This window comes from Narcine bancroftii, chromosome 4, assembly GCF_036971445.1.
Source record: "Narcine bancroftii isolate sNarBan1 chromosome 4, sNarBan1.hap1, whole genome shotgun sequence".
Lineage (NCBI taxonomy): Eukaryota > Metazoa > Chordata > Chondrichthyes > Torpediniformes > Narcinidae > Narcine > Narcine bancroftii.
The window spans coordinates 110,449,737-110,467,991 of NC_091472.1; the positions used below are offsets into that span (position 1 = coordinate 110,449,737).

Genomic DNA, 18,255 nt, shown 5'->3' on the forward strand with positions numbered 1-18,255 from the left:
TTTAGACCTACAGCATTGTAACAGGCCCTTCCTGTGCATGAGCAGTGCCCCCAAAATACCCCAATTAACCTCGTACGTTTTGAAGGGTGGGAGGAAACTGGGGCACCCGGAGAAAGTCCACACAGACATGGGGAGAACATGCAAGCTCCTAACAGACTGAATTCAAACCTGGGTCGTTGCGCTGTAATAGCGATGTGCTAACCATGCCGCCCTATTACTCAAACCCAGGGTTTCCCAAGCTGGGTTCCGTGGAAAGGAGTAAGGGTTCCATGGAAGAAGTGGCAGGGAGTGATAATGTGATACCTGTTTTTCTTTAATTTACTTCTGTCCTTAATTCAATTTGATTTTGGGACTGCAGCAAACTATAAGCTCTGCCCCAAGTAAAAAAATAAGTTGTTTTGAGGCCTGACGTCAGCTGCACAGACATCAGGCCTGCACATCATTTTTAACCCATGAGAATCCGAATTCTTCTGGCGTGACGCCAGCGAAAGAGCTGTGCATATGTTACCAATATTCCACATGTGCAATATTATGAACCATAGATCATAAAATTAAAAAAGAAACTAAGATACAGGATAATTCCTCTGAAGAAAGTACTGAAGTGTGACCGCTTTTCATGAAAAAACAATTTCATTCCTCCCATTAAATGTAAATTAGAGGCAACAAATATTTTCAACTTGGAGAATAGTAATTTTATTTACTTTCTTACTATATTTTTATGTATACCAGGTATTGCAAACTGTACATGATCACTTTTGCAAGTGATCCCCAAAAGGGTTCCGTGAGCTAAAGAGTTTGGAAAGCCCAGCTCTAACCTTGACATTAACTGTCTTTCTTTATTTACTCAGGCATTTTTGGAAGTGCTGGTGCCAGTTGAAGCTGGAATCAGTTGCCAAAGATTGCAGCATTGTCCACATTAGAGTTCAGCAGGAGGGAAAGGAGGATGTGCTGCATTGAGGAAAACAAATAATCAAGCAGCAATAGGCAGACGTTCCAAATGAGGCTAAAGCCAGGCACAGTAGACATGGACATGGAAGAACCTCTGCAAAAACAACTCCATTATGCAAGATCCAATAAGATATTTATGATCTAATCCATTGTGAAGCATTACCAACTTTTCATTCAAAGAAACTATTTACTGAAGTTTGGGACCTGACTTTGAATCTTTGCTAATTTGATCTATTTCTTTATACTGCACCCATATGCCCTCCTCACCTGCCTCTACCTTTCTCTTGCCAGCTCCTGCCTCATGTTTCCCCCTTGCCTCTTTACACTGATTACATCCCCTTTACACACTTAGTCCTGATGAAGGGTCTCACCCAAAAATGTTGACCTTCTCTTTCCCTCCATGGATGTTGCCTGACCTGTTGAGTTCCTCTTGCAGTTTATTTTTGTTTCCAGTATTGGTTGTCACTTTCCTCTCTCCACATTAAGATAAATTACAAATTAATTGTTTTTTTCTTGTAAGATTTATTTGATTAGCTCTTTCTTAGCTTTCGTTCAGCAAAAAAGAACAATAGCTAACTGAGTTAATTTTCTCTTTTTGGTAACATATCCAAACACGCAATTGTCTTTTGTTGTTAGTTTATACTAATTTAATGTCCACACTGGTAAAACAATACTCAGACCTATGTGTGCTATGATATTTTAAAGTGCAACAGCTCCACCTTTAGAGGCTGTGCAGTAATTTAGTACATTTCAAGTTTCAGTTTATTGTCATGTGTACGAAGATACAGGGATAGTCTGAGAGCAGACCAGATAGGCATCCAACACATGCAATTGTCTATTGTTAAAAGTTTGTACAAAATATAATGCACACTGATAAAACCATTACTCGACAGTCATCCACACTCCACAATTTGGTTGTATCTAGATAAGCACTCAAAAGACCTGATGTATCATCAATAATTCACAAATAGCTAAAAACTGGAATACGATCAAACAACTATCCATCTCCTTGACTGATCAGAGCAAAAGGAAAGGGGTAGCCTGCGGGGGGCTATGGGTAGGATCAGTCTCGGGAGACGTGCCCAGATAATAGCACCCAATCATGGCTTAACAGTGGTTTGTCACAAGACCATAACTTATAGGGCTAAAGTCAAAAAGCTGGGAAGTGGGATTAACCCAAAGTCATCTTTCAATATATAGTCAAATGCCTCCCCCTTTCCTACAAATTCCTATTATCAATAAAGAAGTTCAATTGGGTCTTTTCAATAAAGAGACTATGCTAGGTCTTTTCAAGAAAAAGGTGTTGCTGAGTCTTTTAAAGAGCATGAAGTTGAGCAAGTTCTCTGTGATTGATGAAATATATTGAAACTAGAAAGCTTGCAGGTGTTCTGATGGAATATATCCCTAGTTATTGAAAAAGGCAAGTGAAGAGATTGCTGGGGCCTAGACAAAGATATTTGCATCCTCATATGACAAGAGAGGCCCCAGAGTCTGAACCGTGCCACCCAGGTGGTAATCAGGGCTTTGGCACATGTCTCCGTGGCCATGTCAGCAATTGGGACAGCTTCCGGCCACCTCGTGAACCTGTCCACTATAGTGAACAGGTACCTTGCTCCTCTCAAAACTGGTAGTGGGCCAATGATGTCCACGTGGACATTTTAAAACCTCCCATGTGTCAGCTGGAAGAGTTGCAGTGGAGCCTTCATGTACCTCTGGATTTTGGAGGTTTGACAGTGCGTGCATATCCTGGCCCAATGCCATATCTGTTTGCATAGGCCAAGCCACAATCAGCCAGGTGGTCACCTGGATGGAAGGGTGGGCTAAACTGTGTAAGGTGTCGAAGACTTGGCGCCTCCAAGTGGTAAGGACAATGGGTCAAATTTGCCTGGTGGACACATCGCAAAGGAGCTTGTTACCTTTGGGCCCATGGGTATGTCTTCAAGGCAGGTCCTGAGGCTGCTGTTTGGTACGCTGGAACTTTCACTGTCCAGTCATTGAGGCTCAGCTAACATCACATAATCCACACCAGGAGACAGAGAGTGCACTGATTAGATGGAGGTGCACGACAGTGCATCGGCCACCATTTTGTTCTTCCCAGAAATGTGCTTGATCACGGTGGTAAACTCCAAGATGTATGACAAGATGCGTTGTTGGTGGGCTGACCATGGGTCTGACATTTTGACAAATGCGAAAGTGAGGGGCTTGTGGTGTGTGAAAATCCGTGAACTTCCTCACTTCCAGGAAATACCTGAAGAGCTGATGGCAAGGTACAGGGCCAGCAGCTCCCTGTAGAAAGTGCTGTACTTAGGTTCTGAGGGTCATACGTGCCGGGTGAAGAAAGTGAGTGCCTTCGATGAGCTGCTCGAGCACACCGCCAACGGCTGCATTGGAGGCATCCATGGTGAGGGCAGTGGCGGCGTCGATCCTGGAGTGAAACAGGACTGTGTTGTTTTCCAGTGCATTCTTGGCTTGTTCAAAAGCAGACATCGCCTCCTCTGTCCAGATGACCTCTTTGACCTTGCCAGACATCAAGCCAAAAAGGGGCCACTGAGGGCAGGAAATGGTGGTAAAAGTTAACCATCCCAACAATTCCTGCAGGCCTTTAACAGTGCTGAGCCTGGTGAATTGGCAGATGGTTTCAAATTTTGCTGGCAAAGTAGTAGCTCCATGGTAGTCAATCCATTGTCCCAAGAAGTCGATGGCGGGTAGGCCAAACTGGCACTTGGTGGGGTTGATTGCAAGGCCATAGTCACTTAGGCAGCAGCAGAGCAGGCGTAGATATACTAAATGTTCCTGATAAGAGCAGCTGGTGATAAGTATGTCATCCAGGTAGATGAACAGAAAGACCAGATCTTGCCCTACTGCATTCATCAGTCACTGGAAAATCTGTGCTGCATTTTTGAGCCTGAACAGCATCCTGAGGAATTCAAATAGGCCAAAGGGGGTAATGAGAGCCATCTTGGGTACATCACCTGGGTGGGCTGGGATCTGATGATACCATTGGATCAGACCAATCTTTGAAAAGATGTGCACCCCATGCAGGTTGGCCGTAAAGTCCTGGATGTATGGTACCAGATCAATTGGACATGATGGCATCATTCTGCCTCCTTTGCTTGTCACACAATCTCCACCCTCCCATGGACTTGGGCACCATATGGAGTGAAGAGGCCCATGGGCTGTCTGAATGCTGCACAATCCCCATCTTTTACATTTTTTAAATTCTTCTTACGTGAGGAGGAGATTGTTGGGCGATAGCCTGTGGGGCTGGGCATGAAGGGGAGGTCCCTGTGTGGGGATGTGGAGCATCACGCCATGCTTGGGGTCTGTTAAGGATAACTGTGATGTGATGATAGATGAGAACTCTGATAACACTCTGGCAAACTTGTTGTTGGAATAAGTGACAGAGTCCAGGTAAGGAGCCAGTAACCTGGCCTCACCGAGAGAGAAAGTCTGGAACATCCTGGCATTGACCAATTGTCATCCCTTCAAATCCATGAGCAAGCAGTGCGCACGGAAGTCCACACCCAGCAATGGATGTGAGACTGTGGCCAGCATAAATGTCCATGTAAAGCAGCTGGAACCAAACTGCAGTTCTTGTGCAGTAGGTGGGGATGATGCTGTTGTTGTCTGCCACAAGTTCTGGCCCTGTCTTCTAGTTCGGGTATCGTGGCTTGAGGGGCATAGAACATTAATTTCTGCCCCCGTGTCCTCCAGGAATCTATGCCCAGAGTGTTTGTCCCAAACATAGAGGAAGCTATCATGGTGACCAGCTGCCATCGCCATCAGCGACAGGTGGTCTTGGCGCTTACATGGATGAGCATGGCAGTCGGCTGCGGCAGGCCTTGGGACCCCACCTTTGATAATAAAAACACCAAGACTCAGAAATTGTGTTGTCCCTTTATATGGATGTTACGAAGTTTGCTGCTGGGTTGAGGGAGGGCAGGGCTTTTGGCTGTTGCACAGACTAATTTTGATGATGGTTCCGGTATTTTGTTTGGTATGCCACAGTACGTCCACATGGGCAGTCTCTGAAGTCTTTATCTGCTAACAGGAGGCATATGTCTTCTGGCATTTAGTCCAAGAAGATCTGTTCAAAAAGCAAGGTTTATGGGCATCTGTCAGCGCTAACATGTCATTCATCATGGTGTGCAGTCGCCCAAGCCGTCCATATGCAGTAATCGCACAGCCTATTCACAGCGGGAGAGGCCAAATGTGCAAATTAACAGGGTCTTGAGTGCCTCATACCTGTCTGTCACCAGGGACTGATGCAGAAAGTTGATAACATGGCCTGCTCTCCTGGTTGAGGGCACCCACCACGTAGTAATACCTGGTGGCGTCTGAGACAATTTGCCTGATCTGGAACTGGGCCTCCACTTGCTCGAATCAGACCAGGGGTTGCATGGTCTAGAAGGTTGGCAGTTTAAGGGAAACTCAATTCTGGAGAGCCAAGTTGTTCATGGTGGGTCCAAATGTTATTAGACCCTTAGGGTCACCAATGCAGTCATGCTGATCACAGTGAGTGAAAACAACACACTGAGTCAAGCAGGGTCCAGATTAACAGTTTGAATCAGTGCGAGCTTAAGAACCCGCTTCAAGCAATCCCCACGCTTTGCGGGACGGAAGTGACTTCAGCTTCTGGGCCAAGGTCTAACCCACACTCAGAGTCCTCCTGGTGACCACTGGCTGCAGACTTTCCTCCAACTGCTTGAGTTGGTTCGCTTGCAGTGTGGGCGAGTCACCATAATGGATCATAAAACAGGTGGGTGAGTTGGTAAGTTTGCAGTTGATACAAAGTTTGGTGGAGTTGTGGATAGTGCAGAGTGATATCAATAAATAAAACAGGATACATATCAGTTATGCACTGAGAAATAGCAGATGGAATTAATCCAGACAAATATCAGATGTTGCATTTTGGGAGATCAAATTTAAGGGGAATGTTAATGGTGGGACTCTTAGATTTGCAGAGGGATCTGGGGTTCTGGTTGATAGATCAATGAAAGTAGCCATGCAAGTAGGCAGAGTGGTAAAGAAGGTGTATGGTCTGCTTGGCGTTATTGGATGAGGCATTGAGTATAAAGGAAATAGGTCATGTTGCAATACACAAAAGTGCTGGAGAAACTCAGCAGGTCAAGAGAATCCATAGGAAGTCAAAGACAGTGAAGATTTCAGGCCTGAGCGCTTGTCAGAAAAGTGGAAAAACAGATAAAAAGGTGGGAGAAGGGGGTGGAAGAGAAGGGGAAGGGGAAGAGTACAGATCAGCAGATAAGAGATAATAGGTGGGTATAGGTGGAAGGCTAGAAGAGAAGGAAGCTGAGAAGGTGGGGGGGGCTAAGAAGAGTAGCTCTCTGATTGAAGAAGGAAGGGAAGGGATGGAGAGCTGGAAGAAAGGAGTCAGAAACCTAGTAAAAGAGAGAGAGTGAGGGAGAGGGGTTAAAATGGCTACCTTTTACTTCCTATGGATATTGCATGACAGGCTTTTGTGTATTGCACCAGACCCCAGCATCAACAAAATTTATTTACCTTCAAAGCTATAAAAAAAATCCTTTGTTAGTCCCATTTGGAATATTGTGTGTAATTCTGGTTACACCATTAGTTCAGGTTCAAGTTTATTATTATCTAATTGTACATATACCATGAAGCGAAGCAGAATTTCTCCAGACTATGGTGCAGACACATACACACATAATGCACAGCACATGATAACCACAAGGATCCAGAAAGATAGAATATAACATAAATATGTATCAATATTTTGGAATAATTCACGTGACTCAAGGTTACAGGATTCTGTTCATCAATCTCACAGCCTGCAGTAAAAATTTCCCAGCCTGACAGTCTTGATTTTGATACTCGAGTACCTCCTTCTTGATAGTAGTAGGTCAAAAGTACTGTGTGAAGGATGGAAATAATGCCCTATTTAAGCAATACTCCTGGTGAATGTCATCAATGGAGGAAAGGGAGACTTCACTTGGCTGTTTTGATGATTCTCTGCATTGACCTCTATCTGATGTTTTGCAGCTACCATACTAAACAATGATGCAGCCAGACAGGACTCTCTGTTTTGTTCCTGTAAAATGTTGTCAAGGTGGGGAAATGGTAGCCTTGCCCTCCTCAACCTCCTTAGGATATGTAGGCATTGCTGTGTCTGACTAGTAAAGAGCTGTTGTGGGCCCAGGATGGGTTGTGCATCACTGAGGAACTCTGTGGACTCCATTCTCTCCATGAGGGAGCCATTAATGTGGAGGAGAGGGTGGTCGATATTTGACTTCCTGAAGTCTACAATCATATCCTTTGTCTTGTCTATGTTGACAAGCCTCCCAACCTCTTCTCTGTAAGCCAACTCATCATTGTTACCAATGAGGCTATAACTACTGTTGAATCATCAGTAAGTTTAACAATCTTTTTTGAACTGTATCTGACAGTTCCATCAATAGCCACCAGAGTGAACAGGCTGAGCACACAGCCCTGAGTGGCACCCAGTGCTTAACATGATGAGATTCCGTTAAAATGTGTCAAATCGCACCTTCCAGTGAGATTGGGCCTATTCCACTTTGCCTACCATCCAAACAGGTCCACAGATGATACTATAGCCTTGACTCTCTGCTCTGCCCTGAATCACCTAGAGAATAATGCTTGATATGCCAGGTTGTTATTCATTGTCTTCAGCTCCGTTAGATTGTACTCTTTCCGTCAAAAAGCCAAGAATCTATTGATAGAGAGAGGTGTTGAATCCCAATGAGGATAGTTTATCAACCAGTCTCTGGGGTATGATCATGTTGAACACCAGCTGGAAAGGGTCCAACCTCACTGGAAGGTGCGATTTGATTCATTCTATTATCAGTTGATAAAAGCATGTTATAATGGTAGAGGTCAGTGCCCCTGGTTGGTAGTCATTTAGTCCTTGCTTTCTTGGGCACTGGGATGATGATGGCTGCCTTAAATCCTGTGGGGACAGTAGACTGCTGCAGTGGGATGTTGAAGATGTCTGCTACGATCTCCATCAGCTGGGCCACACAGACTTTTAGCACCCGACCAGATATGTTGTCTGGTCCTGGAACTTACATGAAGGATGTGGAAATATTGGAAAGGGTATCAAGCAGGTTTACTAGGATGCTCCTTCATTTAAATAGCATGGGATGTGGGAGAGAATGGGAACAAAACTAGGGTTGTTTTCTCAGGAGGGCTAAGGGAAGACTAGGTTTATAAAATCATGAGAGACACTGAAAGGGTTGACAGTCAGAATTGTTTCCTCTAGGTAAAAGCATCACACACCAGAGGTCAAGCATTTAAGGTGAGGTGGGAGTTTAGGAGAATATGTGGGGCAAATATTTTATTAAGAGAGTGGCCGATGTCTGGAATGGACTGCCAGGAGCAGTGGTGGGTGCATATACAATAGAAGTACTTAAGAGGCTTCTAGGAATATGATGAAGGGTTATGTCTCAAATGCAAACAGCAGAGTTTTAGTTTGATTTGGACATTATGTTCAACACAGACATGTGGGCTGAAATTCCTGTTCCTGTACGGAATAGTTTTATGTTCTTTCCTTTGACTCCATGACAATGCAGGTCTAATTAGAAAGAAACACAAGCACTGCAGATGCTGGAATCTTGAGCAAACAAAGAGAAGCTGGAGGGACTCAAATGGTTAGGCAGCATCCATGAGACATGGTCAGTCAATGTTACTGATTGGTACCCCTTTCCAAATGCAGCCATCACAAAAGCTTACTCAGATGGATTGTATATACTTGAAATGATATGGGTAACTCAAAGGACTGTGGAAAACCATTACATAACTGTGTCATAGATTGCAAAATGTCCGCCTATCAGTTTAGTGTCCAAGTACAATCCCGATCTTCAATGCTGTTGCTGTGGAGTTTGCACATTCTCCTGTCCCAGTGATGAGCTTGTTGAAAGGTGACACTTGACCACCATAAATTACCTTGAGAGTGTAGATGAATGGTAGAACCTGGGGGTATTATGAGAATGTGGGAGAATTTAAAAGGAGATTAGCGTTGAAAGGATGTTCACATGATAATGATGGTTTGAAGGTTGCATTTCTCAGCCAGCTACTGTTCATGCTGCTGACCAGATTCAGCTCAAAAGGAATAATCAAGCTGTGAATGATACCAAAGAAGTTTGCCTTATCAGCAATAATCATGAATCAGTTTATAGAGAGGAAGTTCATAAAATAGTGCAAGGACAACAGCCTCAACTTGGACAAGACAACCTGTTGATTGTGGACTTCAGCAGGTTGAAGGTCCTCCACTCTCCACTACACATCAATAGTCCTGATGTGTAAAGAGTGGAGAGTACAAAAAATCTTTAACCTGTGGGAAGAAGCTATAGCCTGGTGGTTCTGATTTTGATGCTCTTTCCTGATGGTAATAGGTCAAGGATTCAGTCTGTGGATGGAAAGAAACCTCAATAATTCCACAAGACCATCAATAGGGGAAAGGGAGACATCATTGATCTTATTGGTTGTTTTGATGATCCTCTGTATTGACTTCCAGTCTGATGCTTTACAGCTACATACATACTATGCAATTATGTAACCAGACAGGACACTCTCAATTCTGCTCCTGTAAAATGTGTCAAGATGGTAGCTGGTAGCCTTTCCCTCCTCAACCTCCATAGGAAGTGTAGGCTAATGAGGAGGTGAGACAAATAAAACAAGTTTCAGAGAAGGTCACAGGACACAAAAATCGATAAGCCTGAGGTCAGAAAATTCCATGATTCTGCAGGATCTGGGAACAAAGTTGTCTCATCTCCAAACTTCAGAAAGGGAAAAAAATTGAGACAGTTACTTTTAAAATTTGAGAATATATTTCCAGATGTACCTCAGAGAATTTCTATAGGTTATCATAAAGTTGATGTAGGTGATACTAGACCTATTAAACAGCATCCCTATTGGATGAATATGGAAAAGTGCAGACTAGTAGATGAGGAAATTGACTACATGTTGAAGAAAGGTATCATTAGAAAGTCTACTTCAAATTGGCGTTCACCTAGCGTTTGAGTGCATAAACCAGGTTGAACTATTAGGTTTTACACTGGCTATAGAAAGGTAAATGCTGGGACAAAGACAGATGCTTATCCTATTCCTAGAGTGGATGATTGTATAGACAAGGTGGGGAAGGCAAAATTTTTTACTAAAATTGACTTGTTGAAAGGTTACTGGTGACCTCCTTTAACAGATGGGGCGTAAATAGATTTCTGCATTTGTAACTCCTTCTGGGCTGTATGACTGACCTGGGGTTTGGGTGGATTTTTTCTTTTTGAACATTGGGCACAGACTTTAATGATCTGGGCTTTTCACATACACACTGTTTATATGATATCTGTATATTTGCTGTATATACTTATAGTGGAGTTCATTGTTTTAAGACATTATATTGTTAATAGTCATTAAAATTATAGAGTTCAACTTTAACTTTTTGAATTGTTGTTGCTGGTTTGAGATGTAACCGCACCAGAGTCTGGAGAAACACTGTTTCATCTGGTTACATATGTACAGTCAGATGGTAATAAACTTGAACTTGGATACAGAATCTGGAAAGCTCCTGCAGAATTTTACAGGGAAGCATCTATCCATCTCCAGACATATTGAATTTGGTATATCTGATCCTTCATAAACATTATATGATATAACATATTGAATTATACCACAATTAATGAATAAGTTCTCATATCCTCAAACTGAAATCTTCAAAAAAAAAGACTAGGCAGTCTATCCTGAGAATTTATTAACAAAAATTAATTGTCTGGTTTTCACCAACAAACAGAAAAGAAATAAGCTTAAATATAGTCCAGAAGGAAAATAAGTATAAAAATAAGTCAGCCTGGTTCACCATCAACCTTTAGAGAAAGAAAGTTCCACTGTCTGTTTCAGCAAGCCAAAGCATAATCCTTAACTGTACTCAGGAATCTCTTAGTAACCGGAGTGTAGAACAATGATAGATATTAGCCTTACCAGTGAGGCCCATGTTCACTGAGTGAATTAATAAATATATTCTTCCTCTGGCAACATTTAGATTTGAAAAGATTGAGTCATCATTGTGAGGTTGAACAGTAGCAGAAATTAAATAAACACCTTATTCTGTAATTAGCTAACTCAAAAAAAAACACTTGATTCAACAGATAAATGGCAAGAGGCCTTAAGTACAACACTTGAATTTGGGGAAATATGTGACTGAAAACTGGCATCTGCAGGAAACGAATCTCATTGGAACAGTGCAATGAAATAAAATGGATTTTTCCATCACTTTTTCCGATCTCAATTCCAAAGTGTGTAAACTACCATTCTTACTCTTCTTGCAATCAGTGCTTACAATGGAATATTGGTGAAAGCTACCGGCATGACCATTGGAATTGGGAACTCAAATGAATAATGCAAGAATAATGGTAAATGTTGTAGTGTCAAACAATGGCTTCATGATCTTCTATTTCTGACTAGTTGTAGAATTCTAATCATAAGAGAAGATGGGAAGTTGGGATAAAAAAAAGTGAAGGATTAAAGGGTTATATGGCTATTCTAGGAAGTTTTTTTTCCATAGGATCATTGATTTTGTAATTGTTGAGGAAATATTATAGAGCTGAAATGAAGCAAAGAAATAAAACATAAAAGTCCGCAGACGCCATGGTTGAAGTAAAAACACAATGCTGGAGAAACTCAGCAGGTCAAACAGTGTCCTTTATATCGCCAAGACAAAGATACATAACCAATGTTTCAGGCTTGAGCCCTTCATCAAGAGGCAAAGCACTTTTTATAGAAGTGGCATTTATGTGTTGATGGTTGATGCAATAGGCGGTCTTTTTCCAATATGGTTCCATCTGCCCATCTTTCATTTAACAATTACCTACCAGCCTTTATCTCAACCACCCACCCACCCCCCCCCCCACTATGAAATGTTGCCTACCGACAATCTATCCTATTCCCTCGCAACTCTGATGAAGCGTTTCAGTTGGAAATGTTGACTTGCACCTTTTTCCTCCATGGATGCTGTTCAACTTGTTGAGTTCTTCCAGTGAACTGTTCTTGTGTTAAAGAGGAGCACCTGGGAAAAAAATGTTGACAGTTATATTTGGTTTCTTTCCGGTATATATACAGATGAGTGACATGAAAATGTAGCTGTGGGACACAAAATAGCTCTTCATTTTTGGATGTAGCAATGTTTTGAGAACATGGAGAATATCAAAGTACAAGTAATAATTTTCTGTGCAGTGGCCATGTCTTTCTGTTACTTTTGCTTCTTTGCAAAAAATGAAATAATGGGTCATGGAAGGTCATGTTTGACCAATCATGTTGAATTTTTTGAAGAGGTGACTAGGAATGTTGATGAGGGGAAAGCAGTGGATGTTGTCTATATGGACTTCAGTTAGGCCTTCGATAAGGTTCCGCATGGAAGGTTAGTTAGGAAGGTTCAAGTGCTTGGTATTAACTTTGAGATAGTCAAATGGATTCAACAGTGGCTGGAGGAGAGATTCCAGAGAGTTGTAGTGGATAATTGTCCGTCTTCATCTGTGGGGAGGGGGGATGGAGAGAGAGAGAGAGAGAGAGAGAGAGAGAGAGAGAGAGAGAGAACTCATCTGAATAATACATACCACTAATGGTGAAAGTCTGCATGTTGCATTCCAGATTTTTCTATCAATTTAATAGAAGCATTTGCTGGAACCGTTTAATCATGATTTTCAGTAATGCTTTAATGGTACATTTTGAATAGAAAGCTACCATATTGATTGGATTTATAAATAGATAGAGAAGGACAGGTTTCTTTCAGTAGTGCATGGCATTCTGTACCTGGTACATACAGTATATTAGGATCTGCTTTGTCCTGTTGATAAAACATCTAGTCACCAGATTCTAGTGCCACAGAAAATAAATAATGATGAAATAAAGAATCTAAGCATCTTCTGAATCACACGTTAATATTCCATTCCCCATACTTTTTATTATTTTGTACATTTCTGTAAGTTTTTGCAAAATTCAATTAAATATATTCTTGGAACATGAACTAAGCATCAGTGTCGAGAATATCTCTTGACAGTTATAAAAACATTCTCAGGGGAGGGGGAGCAAACAGAAGTCTTTGTGCACACTGGCATTAATTGTGTAGGTAGGTAAAAGGGATGAGATTCCATGGAGAGAAATTAGGGAGCTAGGAAGGAGGCTAAAACCAGTACTTCAAGGGCAGTCATCTTTGGATTATTCCTAGAGCCAAGTGCTAGTCAGATGAGGAATAGAAAGCTGGGCCAGATCAATGTGTATTTCAGAAGCAAGCAATCAGATTCTTGGAGCATTGGGATCTCTTCTGTTTCAGAGGTGACCTGTACAAGAGGAACAGGGGACAGGGCATTATTCTAGCTAGTACTTCTTGGGAAGGTTTAAATTAAATTAGTAGAGGGTTTGGGGTTCATAGCAGAGATGAGACTAATGAGAACTTAGGGGCTTATACGGTACTCAAAAAGAGCAAGTGTAGTGGACTGGATAGGCAAGGGTACAGCAACTTGAGAGAAAAGACTCATGGGTAAAATTCCATTTATTTCAAGGCAAGAGGCATTACAGGTAAGGGAGACAAACTCAGGGCATGGATTGGCTCAGGAGACTGTGATTATTTGTAGCAGAAACATGGCAGAGAGAATGGCAAGGCTGACATCTTAAGGTTCCTGGAAATATATTCTGCAGCTGTGATAGAGGGGCACATAAAAGAGGAGGAGAGTGGTTCATTTCTATAACGGGAGATAAAACAACAGTGCTTTGAGAGGCTATTCTGGAATTTCATCCAGTGAAGCTCTATGCGTAGTACTTAGAAACAAGAAAGGAATAATCACTTTGATGCAGCTGTAGTATAAGCCCCCAACTAGTCAATAGGATTTAGAAGAGCAGATGTGCAAAGAATTTGCAGATAGATGCAAGAATAATAGTCATATGACTGGGACACTTTAATTTCCTGAATATTGACTAGGGAACACAAAGTACAAAGGAGTGGAATTTGTTTAGTATGACCAAGAGAGGTTCCCCAATCAATGTATTGAAGGCGCTACAAGAGAGGGCTCAACACTGGACCTTCTTCTCAGGGAAAGAGATAGAAGACGCGTCTGAAGTGACAGTTGGGGTGCACTTTGGATCCAGTAACCACAACCCAATTGGTTTCAAAATAACATGGAGAAAGATGAGATTGCAAGTTGAAGTTCAAGTTGATTTTGGAACAAATAGACAGGAACTTGCAGAAGCTGATTGGGAGAGGATATTTGCAATTAAGGGATTTGCTGGGAAGTGGGATGATTTTAAAGGTGATAAGAGCACCTTTGGGCATAGGGCAGGGCTGGTAAGCTTTAAAAAACCTGGTTGATGTGGAATTTTGAGACTCTGGTTGGGAAGAAGGAGGTGGCTTCTTTCAGATTTAAGCAGTCTGCATCAAGCGAATCTCTTAAAGAATACAGGAAGCATACTCTCCACCAACTCATCGACAAAAAAAGAAAAGCATTCATCACCTTACAAAATGGCCAACAATTGGCTACCAAAAGGAAACGCTATCAGGAATGCAAGGTTGCAGTCCAGAAGAGCACCCAAAACCTGAAAAACCAATGATGGAGAAAGAAAGCTCAGGAAATCCACCAACTAGCATATGCCAACAACACTTGAGGCTTTTTTAACCCAACTAAAACTATTTTTGGCCCAACTACTCATGGTCAAGCCCCACTCAAAAAAATCAAAGATAGTTTAACGATTCTGAAAAGCAATGATGATGGAGGGAGCAGTTTGAAGTTCTTCTAAATCAAACCATCTCATTTGACAGGAATGTGATTAACGACATTTCTAAAGAGCCTATTGACGATTCCCTAAGCAAAATGCCAACATTTGAAGAAGTCAAGGGAGCCATCAAAACCTTGAAAAACAATATCGCCACTGGACTTGATCGAATACCAGCCAAGGTCTACAAAATTGGAGGTAACCCACTTCATTATTGCCATAAACTAGGATTCACTAGTAGTGTGTGGTGTTGATGGCCGGCTCTTCCCCCATCTGCTCACATATAACCCTGGTTTCCCACCCAAACCCAGAACCCTTCCAAAGACTACTATGAAACCCTACCTATAGTTATAAGCTAATAAAAGCATTGGCTCTCCCTCCAGTCGTGAAAGCTTTTATTCATGCAACAATTTTATTAGCTTATTCCCTAATGATGGAAGTTCTACTCAAGCCAGATATGCTGCTGATAGACCCTCTGTCCCCCTACATGGCTGAGGAGTTCACATACTGGCTAGACTGCTTCCAGGCCTTGGCCACTACCCTCAACCTGGCAGGCAGGCCGGTTGCATTTTTTTTTCTTGGACATTACAAGACCACGAGCTCCGGAAACCATCTGTGGAAAAGGAGGATTGAGCCATTGTAGAAGCCGTGAGGCACTGGAGACCCTACCTGGCTGGTAGGAAATTTATTCTGCTCACTGTCCAGCGCTCGGTCACATTCATGTTTAATAATGTCAAGAGGGACAAAATCAAAAATGACAAAATTGTAAGGTGGAAGATCAAGTTCTCCACCTACAATTATGACATTACCTATCGGCCAGTGGCCCTTATAAGCCTCCAGATGCCTTATCCAGAGGAAGCTGTGTCTCTGCACACACCAGCCAACTATGGTCTCTACATAATGAGTTCTACCATCCAGGGGTTACCCGCATGGCTCATTTTGTCAAGATGTGCAATCTGCCCTACTCCATGGAAGATATTAGGAAAATGACCAGGTCTTCCCAGGTCTGTGCGGATTGCAAGCCGCACTTATATTGCCCAGCAAAGGCCCACCCAATCAAGTCATCCAGGCCCTTTGAACGGCTCAGTGTCGATTTTAAGGGGCATCTCCCCTCCACGAACAGGATCACCTACTTCCTCTCTATCATTGATGAGTACTCCTGCTTCCCGTTCACCATTCCATGTCCAGACATGTCCACTTCGTCAGTCATAAAGGCCCTAGATTCCATTTTTGTTCTGTTCAGGTGTCCCAGCTATATTCATAGTGACTGAGGCTCATCCTTTATGAGTGTCGAGCTACGTCAGTACCTGCTGGCAAGGGTTATCGCATCCAGCATGACTACTAGCTACAACCTCCGAGGGAACAGGCAGGTTGAAAAGGAGAACACCACAGTCTGGAAGGCTGTCAAACTGGCCCTGAAGTCAAAAGGCCTTCCAGACTCACATTGCAGGAAGTCCTTCCTATGGCGCTCCATTCCATCCGGTTACTACTATGTACCATGACCAACGCTACTCCTCACAAGCTCCTATTCAATTTTGAAAGAAGGTCGGCATCGGGAACTACACTCCCAACCTGGCTCACCACTGCTGGTCCAGTCCTTCTCAGGAAGCACGTGAGGAGATGCAAGACCGACCACCTGGTGGAAAGGGTGAAACTGCTCCACGCCAATCCTACCTATGCTTACGTTGAGTACCTGGATGGCAGAGAGGACATCATCTCCATCAGGGACCTGGCACCCACCAGAATAGAGGGTCTGTGGCCTCAAGTGCCCTGTGAGCCTCGGAGTTTATTCTCACCATCCCCAGTCATGGCCTCAGGGGATCCAGTTCAGGAGGAAAGTCCATCCCCCCTCCACCATTGAGCCAGAAACCCAGCCCGTCTCTCCTCCCTCACAAGAAGATCCAAGGAGTCCAAGGCCCCCTCCCCTGGTGCTAAGGTGTTCCACCAGGATCTCCAGATCCCTGGGCCACTTCAATCTGAAAATTTATAAATAACTGTATATTTTTTAACTTTTTTTCTGAATCCATGTTCTCTGTTTTCATTCACAGACCCTAAATTCTCCAGGAAGGGGTGAATGCAGTGAACTGGGATTCACTGGTAGGGTGTTGTGCTGATGGCTGGGCCTGCCTCCCGACTCCACCCCCATCTGCTCATAAATAACCCTTATTTCCCACCTAAACCCAAAACCCTTCCAAAGACGACTGTGAGAACCTACCCATAGTTATAAGCTAATAAAAGTGTTTGTTCTCCTTCCAGTCATGAGAGCTTTTATTCACATTACAATTATCAACTGCATCAACTTAATATCAAGATCTGTATAAATTAAAATGTATCAGCAGACTTTAGAGACTCTGCAATCATTACTATTTACAAAAGGAAAGGCAATCGATCCGAAAGCAGAAACTATCATGGATTTTCCCTGTTAGCAACAGCAGGAAAGATCTTTTCCTGCATTATAAATAACCAGCTCAAGTCTTTAGCCAAGAAGATCCTTCTGGAGGCAAAAAAACAGTTTTAGACCATCGCACAGAGCAATCGATATAATCTTCACAATGCGACACCTACAAGAAAATTGTCGTGAACAACTTTAACCTTTGTATATGGCATTCATCATCCTCACCAAAGCCTTTGACTCATCAACACTGCCTTCAAAACATCTTAAATATAGCTGGGAAGATAGAAGAACTAATGTGAGCGTGCTAAATGAAGCAAAAACAACACACATTGAAGCCTACATAATTAAGAACCAGCTAAGATGGAGTGGTCAAGTTGTTCGGATGAAAGACGAATCTCTTCCGAAACAAATTCTCTTCTCCCACCTTAAAGAAGGTAAATGTAAAAGAGGCAGACAAACAGAAAAGATTTAAAGACGTCTTAAAACCCAACATGACGAAATGTAACATCAACATCAATAACTTGGAAACCAATGCCAAGGACAGGAAACTCTGGCAAACCATCATCCGAGAAGGAACAGCAGCTTTCAATGCCAACGGACGTGCAGAACTAGAAGAGAAGAAAATAGAATGTAATGGTCAATGGTTCCAATAAGTGCAGTCTGCCCTCTGGTGGAAAATATATCCAATTGTCAAAAAACAATTCTCACAAAATAAATCTGTGCTGAGACCTCTATAGGTTATCCTTATTTCAATCTCTCTCTTTCTGCAAACACAATTATATGTCACCCTGGCTCCCCCCGTTGATTATTGGTGCACTAATTTACTGGTAACCATTGCATGTGGAAAGGGTTATTTGTTTTGCTTTAGGGACTATGGTTTTGCAGGCTCCTATTAAGAATCATCTCCTGATCAAGATGCTCCTTCTATGCCAGACACTGAACACTTGCTTATTCTGTTCTGCTGGGAGATAGTCATGGATGTTCCTTCCTCTGCTGACCTTCAGGCTCTACCTCATGGCTCTTGTGCTCATTCTAGATGAGAGGTTCTGACCCAAAATGTCAACCATTCTTTTTTTTTTCTCCACTGACACTGCTGGACCTGCCAAGTTCCTCCAGCAGAATATTTATTGCTCCAGATTCTAGCATCTGCAGCCTCTTGTATG

The 18,255-nt window shown here is 42.6% G+C and overlaps 1 long non-coding RNA gene across 3 annotated transcripts in view; it reads right to left on the reverse strand.

The window, feature by feature from the left end:
• Nucleotides 1-381: 381 nt before the first annotated feature.
• The window catches only part of LOC138760987 (uncharacterized), a 60,123-nt gene continuing 42,249 nt past the window's right edge, over nucleotides 382-18,255 (reverse strand). For 2 of the 3 annotated variants that reach the window (XR_011356044.1, XR_011356042.1), the window contains exon 3: nucleotides 11,847-12,001. This is a non-coding gene — a long non-coding RNA (uncharacterized lncRNA). Of the gene's footprint in view, nucleotides 949-11,846; nucleotides 12,002-18,255 lie in introns of those variants that run through there. The other variant, XR_011356043.1, reaches the window with a different exon arrangement.